The sequence below is a fragment of the Pelecanus crispus genome, chromosome 4 (assembly GCF_030463565.1).
Source record: "Pelecanus crispus isolate bPelCri1 chromosome 4, bPelCri1.pri, whole genome shotgun sequence".
Lineage (NCBI taxonomy): Eukaryota > Metazoa > Chordata > Aves > Pelecaniformes > Pelecanidae > Pelecanus > Pelecanus crispus.
In genome coordinates this window covers 77,010,543-77,024,938 of record NC_134646.1, presented here as the reverse complement: position 1 = coordinate 77,024,938, position 14,396 = coordinate 77,010,543, and the positions used below count along the sequence as shown (strand labels likewise).

Below are 14,396 nucleotides of genomic sequence, written 5' to 3'. Positions count from 1 at the left end.
GCGCACACACACACACACACACCCCCACACACCCACCCACCCCCACACACACCCACCCCCACACACACACACCCCCCGAAACCATGAGTGTGATGCTACTATCACTCCATAAATCTTCGTGGTCAGTCTCTTAGGATCAGGTTGTCAGCCCATTGCATTCTGTTCTGTTCTAGGGCAAAACATACTCTCCTAGTCTCCTTTTTGTAGTTCAATAAGAATTTTTCCATTACTGAAATTGTTACTCAGTTTGTAGCTGCATGCAAAATAAAATCTGTTTTTAACATACTATCAGCACTACCAGACCATCACTGATAGGCATTAGCAGGGTGCTTGTAAAATTTGTTCCCTAATATTTTGAGGACAGGTGTCCTAAAACCAAGGGCTTGATATTTATGCCAAAATTACCCCATTCCTAAATTTTACTAAAGAGGAGACATTTATTTTAATGACCTGTTAAGTAACTTTGTTGTTTCAAAAGTACTGCTATAATGGTCTCGCATCTCTAATCTTTACAAGACTTGTAATAATAATTTAAAAAAAAAAAAAATCTGTCACTCCTGAAACAGGAGAAGGTATCTAGTTTCTGTCAGTCTGTGTCTGTATCCGTATCCATAAACTACATTTTTTTTCTGTTGCCTTTTCAAAGTTTTTACATGTCAGTTTTACTCTTGTTGCAGTTAGATGGTCACAACTTTAAAAACATAAACAAAACCATTACAGCATAAAAATTTTCTTTTTATGAAAACAGTAAACCAGGATTTAATCCCTAAGGGATTTTCCTTAATAAAGAGATATAATATTGGGACCAGACATAGGAATTGAGGCAAGAAACTCTGCCTCTATCTTTTGCAAGAGACATACACAGTAGCAGTCTTTTGATCTCTGTTCCTGCTGTAATAGGTTTTATGTGTGTAAAGTAAAGAATATGCAGTACTTAATATTGAACAGAATCTGAAATTTGGATATTTTAAGTTTCTGAGTCCTTTTATTTTAAATGAGTATCCCTGTGGTTCACTACCCTGATATGATCCACTCTATAGAAGGCTCAGCCAACAAAGCAGGTAAATATTTTTGACATATATATATGTGTGTGTGTGTGTGTATCAGAGCAAGTTCTAGTTTCTTGCAGTATTTACACATACTGTTTACAGAGTAAATTTTTCTCTGTCTGGGAATAATTGACTTCTCATGACAGTCATACTTGCAGTGTGCTATCTTTGGGGCCTATTCAGGTATTTAATTTTTCTTGCAACCATATACTCTTAAGATTTTTAAACTGTAAAAATACTTATGTAATCCAATACATATAAAACATAACACTGTGTTTACCTGTGTAATACAACATTTGCAAATATGTAAATTTTTGTGTTAATTTTCTTTTTTATATAAATGTATATATTTCTGAAATGGATAAACTTTTAATGCCAGTTCACCTAATTTTGTGCAGTCCTCTTTAACTTCATGGGTGTGTGTTTTAATGCTTTTGCTTGTAGTTGTGTTAAATAGTGCTTGATTCTTGTAACTGTGAAGTTAGAATTAAGTTTTCAGCCTCCTTAAGAAGCAAATCTTCATGTAAACAACAGTATCAGAAGTTTGGCATTCTGGTCATCAGTCAATGTGGCTGGGGGTGGAAATGATCCATTTTCCATTTACTTCAAAAGTTTCCTGAGCACTGGGTTGAGGACTTGAAGCATTCATTTTATCCATGGCACAAAATGCAGGTACGACCATAATAAAAAGAGCATCTCAGAGGAACAGGAATGTTTGAGAGAGAAAGCCAAGTCTCCAAAGGTGTTCTTCAGGAGCTTGCTTGGGAAAAGAGGACCTTCCCATTTCCCAGCACCTAATAGCCCTTGTGCTCTGAAAGGTCAGTGTAACCTGGTAGGTTTACATCGGTAGGTTAGTATAAGTACGGTAGGCTTACAGCCTAGTAGGTTTACATCTCTGACATCTCCAGAATTCAAGTAGGAGGCACAAATGAGGACGTGCTACGTAGTCCCCTCATCCTTCCAGAAACGGGTGGAAGGGTTGCAGACAAATCTGCAATCACTTACACTCTCTTCCAAGTCATCTTGCTCCTACATAATATTCTAGTCTTTTTTTTCTTTTTTTTTTTTAAAAAAAACCCCAAAGAATTAGATGAAGTTACATTTCCGGTGTTTGTAGGGAGGAAGGGCACAGCTAGAATGCATGGCTCATAGCCTGTGTCCTAAACCTCTTACTAACCTGACTCTCCTGTTTCCTTCACCACAAGTCAGCCTCTTGCATATACAACCTACTGCAACCTCCTCAGCTTTAAAATAGTTTGTGGAAAAGTGTAAAAGCAGTATTTGGTATGCCAAAAAAAGGCAGTTTGAGTTTGGTAATATCCAAGTCAAAATAATTGATACCAGTTTGGAAAAAGTCTTGCCTCTTCTATCTAAACTTCCAAGAAAAAGTGCTATAGGTGATATCTGGGGGGGGTTGCTCTTATAGGGGAAAAAAAGTAGAGTGGCTTTGAAAAGAAAAGTTTAAACCAGGAACTGTCAATCAGTAGGTAGTATATCATAAAAAGTGATCTGATATCCAAACAATTTTTCTATAGCAAACATGCTTCGTGTCAGCAGCTTGTCCAGTATTCTCTATTGCAGAATTTCAGTTTTTACAACACTGCAAATAAGCAGTGAGAGTATTCATGGCCTCTGGTGCTTCATGCTTTGGAAAGTCCAAGAGGGCTGTAAAGATTTCTGAAGCTTTGACTGTGATTATTTTGAATTTGGGGACATCTGCTGGTCAGCCTGTTCCAGGCAGGGTTCCGAGCAACAGGAATACAGCTGCCAAGTGTGTGCATAGAAGTCATTTGGGTAGAAATCAATCTTAAGTGACTTTGGATAGAAGAAGAGATTAAAGCTTAACTTCAGGTGGAAACTTGATGGGCCAGATCTTTGAAACTTAAGAGGTCTTTTGGTTCATGTTTCTCACATAAGTAGCAATGTTATTTAGCAAAATTACTCATCTGAATGTCTTTTAACCTAGATGACAATGAAATTAATTGTATTTTTTATTCCTGTTTAAATTACTCTTAAAATATACTTTGAGGTAGAATTTACATAATGGACATCTGAGCACAACCTAAATTATCAACATCACGAAGCATTAAAGAGTTGTTCTAAGCACTAAATACTTCACCTAGCAGCAAGCAAATCACATGATGTCGCAATAGTTTCTATCTTACTAAATAGTCAGCTTCTTCAAGTTAGGGAGTGTTTGTTTTTTTTTTTCTAGCAATGGGAGTGTTTGAGATGACAATGAGTACAACCTCTTAAATGGGAGAGCTCATAATTCTTTTACTATAAATTCTCAAAGTACCAAAATACCAAATAACAAATGCTACTAAAACTTTCAGATAGCATCTGAGCTCACTTTAAAACTGGATGAACTGAAGCAATTAAGTTCAGTGGGTTTAGGGGTACATAGTAAGTCTTGTAGCACAGGCAGCCCCAAAATCTATTCTGTCAGGACTTCCATTCCTGCATCTTAATTACGGGATGGTCATTGCTATCCCTCACCTGTACCTCCTTCCTTATGGCATCTAGTTACCAGGGGAATGGGTAATCGACCTCTCAGGTTCGTGGCATGGCCCTAATGGGTGTGTAATCTTAAAGATATCAAAGAATCATTTTTAATGTCATTTTACTCACAGATCTCTCTACTGGAGCTGGTTTGCACGAAAACGACAGTAATAATAACTGTTTGCAGGATTAGATCTCTGCATATATAAAACCAGGGAAAAGCATCTCACCCTTCTTTGAGAAGCACTTTTTCTGCCTTTTAACAACCTCTTCGTGCTAACTCCTTCTGTGCCCAGTCTTGGCACAGTTGGTTCTTGTACTGGAGGCTGGTGTGCATGTGAATGCTGACCTTGAGAGCTTTCGCATGGAGAGAGTTTTGCACCTGTAGTGAAGGCCGGTGATGTGAAAGGTACGCCACAGCAGCACAGAAGAAAGAAGGGTCTTCTCCATGTAAACTTATTACAGGATTTTCTTCCAGGACGGATAAGGCAAGATGTACCAGGTGCGGCCTCACAAGCTGTCTGTTTTAGGCTTCAGTGCTTACGTTGTGCTTTAATTTACACTGTGCTAACATTCATGCTTACTTATTTTTCCAAGTAGATGCCAACCACACCCTAACCATGGGAGTACTGCTGAAAATGTGCCTTTTTAAAATTAAATGTGATTTAAAGGAAAATTTTGTGTTCTAACATTACAAAGCTTCTCCCAAGATTGATTAATTTTCTCCTGTATATAATAATAATAATTAAGATACTTAGTACCTTAAAATATTTTTCTTCTCAGCCTCCTCATTACTTTGAACTTGCCCTGGTATCTTTTTTTTCTTTTTCCTTTCTTTGTTTTACTCTCCTGGGTCTGTTTTTAAGTCCTGCCTCTTCAAAAGTTCTAACTTTGGTTAGTGGTGCTTTTCCTTCTACTACTAAGGGTGACGATGTCCTTAGAGAGCAGCTAAAAACAATCTCAGCAGCTCTAGTGACACTGGAATTAGTATAGAAGCAACTTGCAAAGAACATACATCTAGAAGGCACGTGATGCTTCGGAAGTCATAAATGTTGCAATTAAAAGAACCAGCTTTACTTGGAAAAGGATTTTGGAAAAACCACTCCAAACCTCCACAAAGAGTGTTGTAACATTAAAAGAGAAAGTTGGTTGCTTGATTTCCTTTTGGCTAAAGCAATCATTGCATCTTTGGTTATTAACCAGCTTGAACTGTGAAGCAAGATTTACCTTTAATCTCAATTGTGTATAAAAATTTCCCTACGCCCCCCTGAGCATAAAGTCAGTATTTTTCAAAATTAAAGCCAAAGTGGCCTCTCAGTTTAATAGATTGTCTAAAATCTGGCAACATTCAGTATGTTGCAGTTCCAGCTGCTCTGCCCTTTCCCCACCTGCTGCTCCAATTCTCTTCATTTTTATTTTTTTTTCAGCTCAAATAAACCTCAAATGTGTTTATGTTTGGTTGTGGAGGGAGATGAAAGTAGACCAGAATCCTTCGCCCCGCCATGTAAGTTGTTCCATCAAACGTTTCTCAGATTATATATATACATTAAACATTGTTTTTACATACTATTTTCAGATGATTGGGAAAGTTCTCCTTCCTTACATAAATTGGTAAAATGCAAAAAAGCAACTCCCTCCAGTGAAGAATACGATTGCAGCTGGGACAAAAATAAAGTTTCTAATAGTACTTTTGACATAACCTTACCTACACTGACCAACTTTAGTAATACCACATATAAGCCATGAGATATTATTAATGCTGTTATACACAGCTGAAATTAAGATAACTCATTACATTGTTTTTTAAAAGGCATTTAAGTTCAATAATTTCAAAGAAAAATCCCTCACAAGCTTTTCAGTAGTAACGCTACATGTGCAATGATCACTCCTTGATCATCAAGGAGCACTAATGCCAGGTAAAGAGGTCAGTTGTGTAAAAATGATTGTATGGTATTATTTTTCTGATACCTAGTAAAGCCAAACTAAAATAATTTGTAAATTATTATTATTAAGTGAGTTGGTTGAGTTGGCTGATTCAGCGGAAAGCTGGCCTCGCCCCCCCTGATTTTTCCACCAGATTAGCCAGGTGAACAATGTCTTCTTTGGCCTCATGATTATGGGATATGATGCAAGGGGCGGGGGGAAGGCTGGAAGGGTCAGCGGGAACCTGTGACCTTGGGCAGGTCACAGGGTAGGACAGCAGAAGAGAGGGGTAGAGGAACGGCACTCTTCTGCAGCATTTCACTGTTAGATTGAACAGACGTGATGATAAAACACATCCTTTGATCAGCCTAAGCTGCTTGTGACACCGTGCCCGGTAGTTACATGAATACTTTAAGCCAGCACTGCTAGTGAAAGAAATGACCCTACTGTCCTCAACGTCCCCCTCTTGGCACTGCTGTTCTTACAGCCATACGCTGAGCTGGATAGGAAAATCACTCATTTCAAAACAAAGTATTTTTTTGCCTAGTTAGTTTTAACATGGATCCGTTCTGCCGTTTACTTCACCAGGCAAGAAGAAAGAGAGCTTTCTGTGTTGAATGTTACGGTAAAGAAAGGAAAGAGAGGTAAGTGAGGTGCCGAGATGAAGGAGAGTTTTGACAAGATAGTCATCTACACGCCAAGGGGAAGACAACATGCGAGGCAGGGGGCTGGACCCTGCAGAGGACAGCTCTCCAGAGCTGCAGCACCTGCAGATCTCGTTGAGTAGACTTTGAACAAGTATGCTGTCTGGTATGTAAACACATCTGCTGGGTTTAACAGGGTTCAGTACTAGACAGGTGAAATGACTTGAACGTTTTAGGCTTACAACAACAGTTCTTACAAAAAAAAGTTCAGACTTATTTGCTAATTACTAGTAATTACACTAACATATCTTGTTGTGGGATGTTTTTGGTTGGGCAGATCTATGTCCAGCAGTGTGTCTTGTCAGATGTGCCATAATCATCCTGTGTCATCACTTGACAACTAAGCCACCATTTTTGGTGGCTGAATTCACATAGAAGTTTATGTAGATCTCTGCGGCCTGTTTTTCCATTCTCAACAGTGAACAAATGAAGATTAATTGCCAGAAAGCGTGAACTATGTAAGTGGAGTGTGTTTCTTCAGTGGAGGTGGCTGGAGCAGGCTAGATTCCCCCCAGATTCCAAGGGAAGAGATGCTTATGGCTCCTGAAGGCAGCCGTCAGGCTCTGCTAGCAGGAGTCTGTTTTTCTTCTGATCATACGGATAACTTGGGAATGGGGGGTACAGATAAGAGAGAAGAGTTTAGCATTTCTGAAAGTGTGTTCCCAGACCCCCAACTCTTCATTTGACCTGAGGCAGACACCACGCTACAGAACAGAGTTTCCAAAAAAGAAGTGTAAAGCAGCAGCAGTCTTAAAATTATATAGAAATGATAGCAAAAATGTATAGAAAATAAAGATAGCTAACAGAACAAGTTAACTTTACAGTTGGTGCTTTATTTGTAGTGATTAACAAACTGTGGGGTTACACTAGCCACACAGGTCTTCAAAAGATTTAGAAGATCTAAAGGGATGATTTATAAAGATCTGATCAGGCCTGCTATATACAAGCTATACAATATATCTGCACACTTCCTGAATCAAGCGTACAACTTCTCATTAGACTGGAATTTAACATGCGGAGGATATTCGACTGACTGAAATACCTGTCTCTAGCCCTCACCAAGGCAGTTCTCAAGTTTGACTCCTCTCACTGGTATCTGCGCCTCCGGATCGATCTGGGCCCGCTCGGAGCTTCCAGCGATTAGACGTCGCCGCTGCGGCGTGTGAAAGCCGCCTTCATCGCCAGGCTTCCTTGGCAATTACTTGATGTCTGCCCCTATCTCTCAGCCTGCTGTAAGATAAGCTTCCCAGGCGACGCGCTGCTCCTTTCTGAAGGGATCCGGCTCCGCAAGAAGCCCCTTCCCCGCGCCGGGGGGGCTCTTCTCAGCCTCCGCCCGGTGGCTGGGAGCCGCCCGGCCCCCCCCGGGGCCCCAGGGCCCGCGACGCGCGGCCCCGGCCGCACCAGCCCCTTCCGCAGGCGCCGGCGGCGCTGCCGCCATCCCCCTCACGCGCCTCCCGCCGGCCAATGGGAGAGCCGCTTAGTCGCCGAGCGCGCCTCCTCCAATGGGCGGCGCGGTTATTGGCCTGCGGCCCCGGGAAGCCGCGCCCTGTCAGGCGGGGGCTGGGGCTGCGCGGCGGCGGCGGCGGCGGAGGGCGCGGCGCGGCGGGGGCGGAGCTGGGGCCAGCGGCGGCGGAGGCAGCCTCGTCAGCGGGAGCGGCTGCGGCGGCCCCCTCTTTCCCGCTCCCTCCTGCCGCCCTTTCTCATCTCTCCTCGGGTGAGCGCCGCCGCGGAGGGCTGCGGGGGCGGCGGGAGGCGCAGGCGGGGCGCCGCCGGTAGCGGTCCGGGGGGAGGCGGTGGGGCGGAGGGGTGCAGCCCTCAGCGGTCCTGGGCGCGGGGGCGCAGCCGCTGGCGGCGGGCAGGCTGCGGGGGGAGGCGGGCGCTGCGGAGGGGGCGCAGAGGCTGCGAGCAGCTCTGGCCCGGGGCGGCGGGGAGGCGAGGCGAGGCGAGGCGAGGCGGGGGGCTGTTGTCTCCGCCTTGAAAACAAGCGGCGGGCGGGCGGGGGGCGTGCGTGGAAAAAACCCGCTGCTGGCGGGGTGCGCGGTGAGGGGCCGGGGCGGGGCGGGGCGGGAGGGCTCGCGTCCCCGGGGCGATGCGGGGCGGAATGAGGCGGCCTCCCCCCGCGGAGGGGGCAGGGGCTGAGCCGCGGGGGCGGTGCGGGGCGGAGGGGCAGGTTCCTGCCGGCCCTCCCGCGGGGGAGAGCGGCCCCCGGCCCCGGCCCCGGCCCCGGCCCGGGCCCGCCGCGGTGGGCGAGGCGGGATGCGGCCGCTCAGCGCTTGGAGCTCCGTTGCGGCCGGGCGGTGCGTCTGCGGGCTCTGCCCCCGCCGCCCTGCTGCTCCACCTGCCCCTTCTTCTGGGCTGCGAGGTGACCTGCGGGTCGTGCTTGCAAAATGCGGGCGGCGGTGGCCAAATCGCCGTCCGCAGAGGACGCAGGAAGGGAGGAGGAGATGCGACGCGTTTGTGCGGTGTTACAGATTGGCGGGGTACCAGCAGCAGCAGCAGCAGACGGGCAGTTGTTTTGTTTCCTCTGCTGGAAGGGGTGTCTATATTTTAGCATTTCCAGTGCCTGCTTTTGATACAAAATGTCACATGTCTTTCTGCACGTAATTACTGCACCGTCTCTATGCTGCTTTTGAGGTTGATTCTGAAGCTACGTTTGCGTTAGGTGAAAACTAGCAATTAGGGAGGGGGAAAATTCAGTCAAGCTGGAAAAATACGCATGGCTGTACTGAGACGGGGGACTAGGAATAGCACTGGGTTTAAATCTTTCATGAGATACTGCTGTAGCTCAATGGTGTAAGCTCATTGCTGGCTTTGGTTTATTCTCTGCTTTTTGGAAAGTTGCTATAGATCATAACATTATCACATACCAAAAGTATTCTGTTTTCTTGCATGGTGATTTGTGTCATTATATGGAGCTGTACAAAACATGTCTACCTTCAGCTTACAAATTCTCAAACTGCAACTACTGCTGGATAATTTCTGTATACTTTGCTGAAAGCTACAGGTATCTCCATGCACACAGGCTATTTACGCCTCTGGGTTCTTGTAATGTGACTGAATGTGCTAACAGACTGCTCGGCAGTTCTGAACTGCCGCAAATTCGTTCTTTTTTGTATAATTAAGAGTTTATTTTTAAAATAAAGAAAAACAAACTATTTCTGAAATAGGCTTCTTTTTTTCTTTATTAAATTGATTGAGGTGACAATTTGGTGCCTCAGTAAGGAAGTATTCTTTTTAGACCTGTTGTATAATAAGTGAAAAAAAACCCGCAACTATGGACTAGCTCCTTAATTCTGGAGCAGGTGGCTTTGGTATTTCTTTACATTCAGTAAGCAGATTTGATGTGATCGTGTAAAAATAGTCTTAAGTGAACATAATGTTCTGTGTAGTTGCCTCAATTACAGAATTTAAACTTGGTGATTTCTTAGGGGAAGCTTGCAGGAAGAGACAGTTGCAAGTTTTTACATCTTCACTGTAGCAAGATAATAATATAGGTGTTACTATGTTTGCGTGTTTAAGTATCTTGTAGTTCTACTGGTGTTCTGTTTTCTATATAAGGTTCCACACTGAGGATAGTGTGGCTAAAAAGCCAAAAATTACTGTGTTGCCTGAATGTTTTCTTTTTATGGTTGGCTATTTCAAAATGGTGTGAGAAATCTAAACGTTTGTGCTTCATCTGAAACAAGCACTTTTGCTAGTGTGTTGTGCCAATAAGTTCATTAGAGTATGGTTCACTAATGCTGTAGAGTGAAGGTCATTTACCGAATCAGTATTTTTCTGTGACAGTTCTTTTTAGATGTTTCCAACAGAAAATTACTCAACTCTGTTCTTGTTCTTTGAGATTCGCCATCAATATTAAATGTTATTTTGCACGTATGGAATTGGATGATTTGATGAGATTATGTGGACAAACCCATTTGAGCACCGAGAGACTTTCACAGGAGTAAGGATAAAGCTACTTCCGCCCCATTCAAGCCTCAGTTTTTGAAGGGTAGCTTCGCAGCATGAAGCACTTTTAACAAATCTCCTCGCTCAATGTTCTGTGACTTGCTCTAGGAGGAAAAAGCTGAATTTTGAAGTAGCCAATTTTGTTAATAAATAGAATAAAATATTACAACTGGAGGTTTCAAACTAGGAGAAGGATGCTTAGCATGTTGATTACTAGTAAGCATACAACTTCTGTGTGACAAGTGCTTTCTAACTCTGAGGAGGCTAGATGGTAAATCTTGTATCCGCTCCTTTTCTGAGTTGTAGAAATAGTTTCTTAATTATTTAAGAACTGTAGCAGTGGTGAATAGTGAGTAATTTGTAAATCCCAAACTATTGCTATGCAAATGAGCCTGTCCTGCTTTGAGGGAAAAACTTATAGTAACAAAACTTGCCCGCTACTTTTATGAACGAGAGCGTATCAAGAGAAGTGTCGCTTCTGTTGTGCAGTGAGGACACTTGAAGCGTGAGGACATGAAGAAAAAAAATAATGCTAAATTTCTGATTTTGATGGCTTTTAAATTAGAATTTATTCTTGGACCATGCTGCATGGCAGAAAGTGATCTCTGAAATAGCACTGTATTAGTAATTCATACCGTAACTAAGTATTTCTTAGACACTTTTAGAGTGATAGGTGCTTTATATTTAAAAAGTGATTGTGAGCAGATAGGAACGTAAGTTTAAACTGCTGATTCTGTTGTGCAGGTCATTTGACATCTGCTGAGGAACCTGTCTAAAACTCTTCTGTTAAATTACAGATCTTCTATATTAACAGATTCAAAAGCAGGTATTTTTTTAAAATAGTAGAAACTCCTAGATTACCTGAGTTTTGCAATTTTCATTCATATAATTTAATCAGCCTTCTCAGGGGAATAGGAAAACGTTACCTGCTCTTGCCACTTATTCAGCATTTATCTTCTGAAGTGCTCCTTTTTGGGTGGGCTGAGAACATTAGCTGTACAAACCTATCGGTAAAGAAAGGTATAAAGTGTGAATCATGTAAACCAGTTTATTTCCTGAGGAAAGCTTCTTTTCATTAGAGGTAATAATGCTTAAAAACTACTGGTTGTTATACTATTTTGATCTATGATAATTTTTACTTTAAAATTACCCTTTTCTATGGTTACTTTTTCTATCATTTTAAAGTATTGCATGTACATTAACAGGGTTCCGTAGTAATTTAATGTTCAACATAACTTCATGATAACATATGTTACCATCTGAGTAAGCGTCTGTTGTTTATTTAGAACAATCTTGGTAATCTTTAGTCAAATTGAAGCAAATAATTGGTTTCTTTGCTTACCAGTCAGAGGATGTTGTTCACTGTGGTCTTGTCAGTTCAGAAATTTTAGTGGTTAGTAGTTGCAAAAGTTGTAAGGGCAGAGACTCCAGGAAACGCTGTTTTTAGACAGTTTTTAGAACTACTGCTTTTTCAAATCAGGTATAAGCCGAGATGACCTCATTTGTCATGAGGGCTCTGGTTTAACATTCAAACCAACAGTCCTGGTCTTGAATAAAGTTTTAAGTATTACTGCTGCATTGGGGAATTTTAAAGTTTAACTTCTTAATTTCAGGGCAAATTAAGTTTCAGAGTAGAGACGGATTTCAATAACTACTACCAGTCAAGCTGGCTGACCAGCACGTGTGCTTGCTGGCTTTGCTGGACTGACTCTTTGACTGTTAAGAAGAAACTGAAAATGTCGTCCTCAAAGGCGTAGCCAAACAGGAGTAACAACTTCTTCAGCACCTTCCTAACTTCCTCCTTCTGACCTTATTTATTAGATTGCAATTTGAGAAATGATCTCTGCCTGCTCTGTTGGGTACAGTTCTTATTCAGTGAAAGATCAACCTTTCAACCTCACATCAGTTGCATTAGCAAGCAGGATATCAAAAGATATCTATCACTTATTTGAGTGGCTTTCCCTGCAGATTAATTGAAAATCGACGTACATGGAAGTGCATTTCAATGCACTTTAAAACTTCAGTTTTAAAACTGGGATGTTACGAGGTACTCTTGAAAACTGAGATTTGGAGTTCCCGTGCTCTTCAGACTAATCAAATATTCCTTTGTATTTTTAATTGACTAATGTATTGGGTTTTGTCTTGTAAAATTACTGATTTTTACACTGTATTTTGTGTATGGTTTTCAGATCTGGACTCCTGAAATCGGAAAAGATAGGGAGTTAAATACTTCAGAGTTCTGAGATTTTCTTCCATATACCTAATTGAATTGCTGAAAAGGGGTCATGGAAACAGTGAACAGTAAATGCAGTTAATCAGTAACACTTTATGGTATCTTTGATACTTTCACATCAAATGAGTAGCTACGTGTTAAGTTGTGGTACACTTACGCACCGAAGATTAGGGGGAAGTCAAATTACTATACCTAAGATCATCTGGGTTTTTGGTTGGAATCGGTAAACACGTAAAAGCAATTTTGGACTAAAAACTGTAATTTGACTTGCAGCCATAGAAACTTAGTTTAGTTTATTTTTTGTTTGTTTTCATTTTGTATGTACAAATTTTGAATTCTTGTTGTGGTGCTTTTTATCTCTATCTTGTTTCAGATCTTGAATCTTGAGAGGTCCGATACACTATTTCAGCTTTATTATAGCTAATGCCAGATTAAACCAGCAAGTGTCTGGGAAAACCTCAAGTGACGAAGATTGTCCTCTGTGGGGTTTTTTTGGTTGATTGGTTTTTGTTGTTTTTTGTTTTGGTTTGGTTTGGTTTTTTTGTTATATACTATGGAGCATAAAGTTATGTTTCTGCATTGTGACTGTGGAGGTGAAGGAAAAGGCATACTTTGAGTTTAGTTCTCTTTTAACAGATGAAATAATTTCTTTAGGTATTGTCACTACAAAATATTGATGAAAATCTGTAAAGTATGTATGCATGTGAAACATCCATTCCATCTAAAATGCAGCAAAATAAGACATGGCTGCTGTTGTGCATTAACTGAGAGATGCGCTATACTTGTTTTTTTTTTTTTTCTCCGAAAAATCTTCTCTAACGTAGCTTTGTGTAGTAATCTTGAATCAACACAGCTTGAAGTATTCCAAAGTTAAAGGGACTTCTTTTATTTTTCTCTTCAATTTCTGAACTTATTAGCTACGTTCAGCTAAATTTCACAGGAAAATGGTGGCTTCAAACACACGAAGTTTCTGCCAGTAATGTATAAGCTGATTGCCAAACTTGTGCTCCCACTAAGAGAGGGGCATGGCTCCTGGTTAGTTTTGAGACGCAGGAGCGTCTGGCTGCGTAGCTGTTCCACCCTGGCCCGCCAGTCGGAGCACGGGTGGCTCCGAAGCAGTCGTGGCGTGTTTTGCCACTTGTGTGGCCAGCCTGGGTGGACTGGTGCTCAGGTGAAGGGAGGAGCAAGGATGGACTCACGCGGGATGTGGAGGGGAACGTGAGGACTTGGGATAAAAAAAGGATAAATAGGGAAGCATAGGAGACTTCAGTTGATAGGAAGTCATGTTTCATTAGTTCTGTCTTCTTTCTCTAGGTGCTTTCAGTTACTGAAAAGTTTTTCACAATTTTCAGGTAAAATTCTATGCAACTAAAGTGTTGCTTTATTTTTAAATGCCACTTCAAGTTTCCATATGATTTGAATAACAGATTCAGTGTAAAGCACAAGATTCTATTTTGATTCCAAAGCAAATTTTCTTTCCTTACTGTGGATATCATTTTAAAGCCTACTAGTATATATAGCGAGGTGTGCGGTTTTGTGGTTTGGTCCCCACCCGCCTGCCCTCCTCCTCCCCCCCCGACTTTATTAGCTGGTGAGTTTTCAAAGATATTGTGGTAATTCAGGTTATAACTGCTAACTTGGAAGCATTTCAGAACAATTTTATATCTTTTATGAGTGAATTAAGGATGAACATGTCAGGAAAGTGGTGTTCATTTTTGAAAATTATTTTTCATAAAGTGTTGGTGGCCAGAAGTATACAGTCAAAATTTATTTGGTTACGTAGGACATCTGTTGTACAGTATTAAATGATTTTGGAATCTATTAATAGGCAGGAAAAAGAAATTTAATATGATCTCTAGATGTTTGCTTAGATCTCAACTGTACATATGCAGTGAACCTTTTCTTTCTGTTTGCTTATATAGGGATTTAGGTAAGAAGTTAGAAAATTCTTTAGAGCTGTCCCAAAGCAAGTGAATCGTACATGGTTTGGATGGAGAGGGTGATAAAATATACATGCTTAATCTAAGGGAAAGCTAT

The 14,396-nt window shown here is 41.6% G+C and overlaps 1 protein-coding gene across 9 annotated transcripts in view; it reads left to right on the top strand.

Annotated features, from left to right (window-relative positions):
- The first annotated feature begins 7,817 nt into the window (after positions 1 to 7,817).
- Positions 7,818 to 14,396, top strand: part of ADD1 (adducin 1) — a 65,379-nt gene continuing 58,800 nt past the window's right edge. For all 9 annotated transcript variants that reach the window (XM_075709818.1, XM_075709812.1, XM_075709817.1 and 6 more), the window contains exon 1: positions 7,818 to 7,892. The gene's annotated coding sequence lies outside the window, so the exon portion shown is untranslated. The remainder of the gene's footprint in view (positions 7,893 to 14,396) is intronic.